Below are 5,000 nucleotides of genomic sequence, written 5' to 3' on the forward strand. Positions count from 1 at the left end.
TGATTTGATTTGAACGTGGAAACGGGGGAACTAAAAGAACACGCCGGATAAATCTGCTGTTTGTGGTCTTTCTTTCTGTCTGTCTGTCTTTTCCATCATCATCATCATCATCATTATCATCCTCATTGTTATCATCATCGTAATCTTCTTCTTTTTCTTCTTCTCCATCCCCATCGTTTCTGCATGGGGTGTGCCGGCTGTCCCATACATGCTACCCTCATTTTCCCTGTTGGCAAACACCTGACTGTCGTATCAGCGAACTGTTCTTTGGGGCGGAGACGCATGCTTCAGGGATTGATGTGGACGACGCGCGGTAAACAGGATACAGCCACACAGGAAAAAGAAAGCCACCGTCTGCTTTCTGAGTGAGGGTTTTTTAGTCATTCATTTGTTTCTCTGATTCTTCTTTCTTTTTTATGTTCTTGTTTTTGTCACCATCCTCTTCTTCTTCGTGAAAGTGGAAATACATGCAAACACGTTAAATATGGCCGGCGAAACTGTGAAAGTTTCCTCTCTTTCTTTCTTTCCTTGTTTTCTTTCTTTCTTTCTGTGTGTCCTTGTGTGTTTGTCTCTTTCTTTCTTTCCTTGTTTTCTTTCTTTCTTTCTGTGTGTCCTTCTGTGTGTTTGTCTCTTTCTTTCTGAACATTCTTCTTTTACTTGTGATCGTTTGGTATTTCATCGTTATTTTCATTCTTTTTCTCAGCTTTTTTTCTCCTCTTTCTTTTAACTTTGTTTGTCAGCCCCTGGCAAATTCTATAAAACTGGCTGGCGGCAAATAGGGATGCACCCCCACCCTCCCATCCCACCCACTCAAAAAAACAAAACAAATCAAATAAAAAAAATAAAAAAAAGGAAAAAGAAAGTCTTCTTGTCTTCCTTGCTAGGGTTGTCTGTCAACGGAACAGTTTGTATAATTGGAGGACATGTTGGTGAAATGGGAAAACACATGCTGGCCTTGTGTGGCGTGTATGTGCGTGGGTTAGCTTCGGAAGGCGGAAAAAAAAGAATAACTGATGAGTTTCAATGCATTGATGCACAATGTGGTGTTGGTGTCTTTTTCCCAGTCCTATAAGTTGACACTATGAAACCATACCTGTGTCTCACTTTTTTTTCTTTTTTTTTTCTTCCTTTTTTCTTTTTTTGCTGTCCCCATCATCCGCCGCTTCAGTGGCACGCCGCTCATTCCGAGTCCCCCATACACCGCCACATCCGGGTTCGTCTGTTGCAGTCCTAGCACCGGCAGTCCGCAGGGAACCATCGATGTTAGGTCGCCAGGAGGCCACACACCAGACAAGACCCTGCACTTCTGGAACCAGTTGCATTGCTCGGACGGAAGAGCCTAGTATGGTCGTCACCCGCTACTAACTGTGGGTAGTATGGAACTGACCAATGGCGCAGTTCGATCAACGTAGGCATTTAGTCACGTGTAACTGTCAAAAAGTTAGAACCAAGCAATGCAACTGGCAACTGACGTAACTTCTGTGGTGTTCGGTGGTGCCTGTTCTGATTTACCGTACGTAGGACATCACCAACTAAGCCCCCTACTGCCGACAATAACGGTTTAGTCGCGGAGCCAGAATTATTGATATAATTTGTTCTGGTCGCAGAACATAAGTTCTCTGCAGTGTTGTGCCTGGTATGACCATGTCGACGTTCGGTGCCCGTGACGGAATTTCTACCACACCAGCACTTTGCTTTGTCTCCCTCGACACAAAATGTCAGTGATCAGCGATTTTGGTACGTGCTCTGCACGCCATGTGCTTGTAACAATACCTGGCCGCCGCTAGTGTGGCACAGCGACGCGGTCAACGTATGGGCACCAGTACACACTCCGGAAGAATCATCAGGTTCAAGGCCTTAAATGTCCTCGTTAAACCTGTAAACCATGAGCCTCGACTGGCGGCGTGTTTGCTGTGCTAATTTGCAGTGCGCTTGTCGAGACTTGCCGCTCCTCTCTGACTGAACGTGGTGCCGTCTCAAGTGGAGTTTGACGACCTGCTGCTTAACCCCCTTAACCCCTTGACTGCTGTTGACAAGTATGCTCGTCAGTGAAGGGCTGTCACCTGACTGAGATAAGACAGAGCTTACAGGTCAGGATGTCAGTGAAGGGCTGTCACCTGACTGAGATAATTCAGAGCTTACAGGTCAGGATGTCAGTGAAGGGCTGTCACCTCACTGAGATCAGACAGAGCTTACAGGTCAGGATGTCAGTGAAGGGCTGTCACCTGACTTTGGTAAGACAAAGCTTACAGGTCAGGATATCAGTGAAGGGCTGTCACCTGACTTAGGTAAGACAGAGCTTACAGGTCAGGATGTCAGTGAAGGGCTGTCGCCTCACTGAGGTTAGACAGAGCTTACAGGTCAGGATGTCAGTGAAGAGCTGTCACCTCACTGAGATCAGACAGAGCTTACAGGTCAGGATGTCAGTGAAGCGCTGTCACCTCACTGAGATCAGACAGAGCTTACAGGTCAGGATGTCAGTGGAGGGCTGTCACCTCACTGAGATCAGACAGAGCTTACAGGTCAGGATGTCAGTGAAGGGCTGTCACCTCACTGAGATAGGACAGAGCTTACAGGTCAGAGTGTCTGTGAAGGGCTGTCGCCTGACTGAGATCAAACATAGTTTACAGGTCAGGATGTCAGTGAAGGGCTGTCACCTCACTGAGATGATACAAAGCTTACAGGTCTGGATGTCAGCCACATATCTGTAGCCTGTTTAGACTTCTCCCTCTTGGGATCATATGACCTTTGCTGAGCAACATCGTTCAACAGAACACAAAGAGCAGGGCTTGCAGCCACAAACTGACGCCACATTGACTTCATTCAGTTTCACCAAACTTCAGCAATGAAGGGGTTAAGCTTGGGTCTTGGCTGGGCTGCCTTGTTGCGTCCTTATCACGGGGACTAAGGGCCTTGTTTATACAGCACTCGGGCCATTGTAACTGAGCCTGGACATCCAGACCTCTATCTACGCACAGAACCCCAGCCAAAGAAGCGGCTGGTGGCATGACTGTGGGTTTCTTCACGTCGATGGCTCCTTCTGTGTGGGGTTCGATCCTCTAGAATATCAGGAAACCGTCTGTACTCGCGCTCTTAAAAAAAGCAGTGAAAACAAATTGTTTCCAATGTTAGATAAAACTCTGCACTTTTCTGATTTTTGTTTTCACTTTCAAAGTCAGTTGCAGTGTGTGTGTGTGTGTGTGTGTGTGTGTGTGTGTGATGTGCAGGCATCTGGTTATTTATTGCTGTTCCTGGCTCTGTGTGGGTGGCGCAGTGAGCTCGCAGCCTGAGTGCGGAAATGTGTATGCGTCCTATATAAACCAAGTTCATGCAGTATTTTTCTGCTGCTTCACAACAGCTATGACTCTTTTAACTGTTCCTGCTTTCCCCACACTTTCTCCCTTTCTTTCTGTTTTTCTTTATGTGCCCTTTTCTATCTTTGTTATTTATTTATTCGTTTATTTATTTATCTATTATCTATTTATTTACTTATGCACGCTGTCTTTCCTCTCTCCATCCCTCGCGACTTTCTTTGTATCTCCTTTCTGTTGGTAATTTTAGCAGCTAAAAAGTCTCATCATACACTGACATCTTGGAATCCTGGAATCCAAGTTTGCTGGTTCAGTCTTGGACGGTGAAGAAAAACTCTCTCTCTTCCATCCACTGGCGTACGCAAACGCACGCCCCCCACCCCCACACTATATTTTTTTCTCCCCACACTGTTTTTCAATTTTTTAAAACTCGTCTGATGTGGGAGTCCTTGAACTAGAAAGAAACGAACGAGCGGAATTATACACAAACACATGTGCAAATGGAAGAAATGATTATGTAAACACCCAGTTTAGCTTACGTTTCAAGTAGGCCTATGTTTGTGTGCGTGAGGAAAATAGCTTTTTCCTTCAGTCCTCAGCTGGGTCATGTCATCAGTGGTGAAGTCAAACAGACCGTGACGTACAAGCGGTGTTTGTTCACACGTCCTTTCGTTTAACTGTAACTTGTTTTGACGGCATTTTCTTTAGACGTCTTTTTCCACGTTTGTATGTTGTAAACAGGTGAACACGGGGACAGGCTGGTGGGTGAGAGAGAGAGAGGGAGAGAGAGAGGTGAGAGAGAGAGAGAGAGGGCCAGGGGGAGAGAGAGAGAGGGAGAGATGGTGAGGTTGTAGAGAGGAAGAAGAGAGAGAAGGGATGGAGGGGGAAAGGAAGGGTGAGCGGGAGAAGGAGGAATCAATATGCTGAAAATACTTTTTTTTAAAAAGAAGAAAAACAAAAACAAAACAAAAAGCGAAAAAAAAAAAGAAGAAGAAGAAGAAAAAAATCCGCATTTAGGCAGATACGTTGGTATCAATGTCTAATTTCTGTCATAAAGGAGCTAGTTCACTATGGAACTATTATGTATGTTGAATCTATAGATTCACCTATATTATATCAGATAATGGACAACCCCGCTTCTCTTTTCTCTGACACACCCACATACACACAAACACACGCAAGCCCACGCTCGCACGCCCGCACGCAGGCACATATCTACACTGGCGTGCACGCCTACAGACACAAAAACAATTGCAAACACAAGGACACGGCGGTGATATGAATTATCGTCAGCACAAGTCCAGAAACACTCACACACACGTCTCTTACCACCCCTATCACCCCGCCTCACAAAACACAAAACCTGAACCAGTGCGCAAGCACACACCACACACTGCATATCGCGCGCGCACACACACACACACACACACACACACACACACACACACACACACACAACACACACACACAGACACACAGACAGACACACACAGACACACTGACACACACAGACACAAAGACACACACAGAGACACAGACACACACACACACACACACACACACAGACACAAAGACACACACACACAGAGGCAGACAGAGACAAGAGAGAAACACGCAAAACGGACAACAGATCACCTTGAAGATTCAATTAACGACAATGATTCACTGTCACTAGGTCACATCATTTTT

General features: G+C 45.8%; 1 protein-coding gene across 3 annotated transcripts in view; it reads left to right on the plus strand.

The window, feature by feature from the left end:
- The window catches only part of LOC143293810 (calcitonin gene-related peptide type 1 receptor-like), a 317,054-nt gene that overhangs the window by 2,986 nt on the left and 309,068 nt on the right, over positions 1-5,000 (plus strand). The window contains exon 2 of one of the 3 annotated variants that reach the window (XM_076605076.1): positions 257-365. The exons of the other annotated variants lie outside the window; for them this stretch is intronic. The gene's annotated coding sequence lies outside the window, so the exon portion shown is untranslated. The remainder of the gene's footprint in view (positions 1-256; positions 366-5,000) is intronic. 3 annotated transcript variants of the gene reach the window in all.

Source organism: Babylonia areolata, chromosome 19 (assembly GCF_041734735.1).
Source record: "Babylonia areolata isolate BAREFJ2019XMU chromosome 19, ASM4173473v1, whole genome shotgun sequence".
NCBI lineage: Eukaryota > Metazoa > Mollusca > Gastropoda > Neogastropoda > Buccinidae > Babylonia > Babylonia areolata.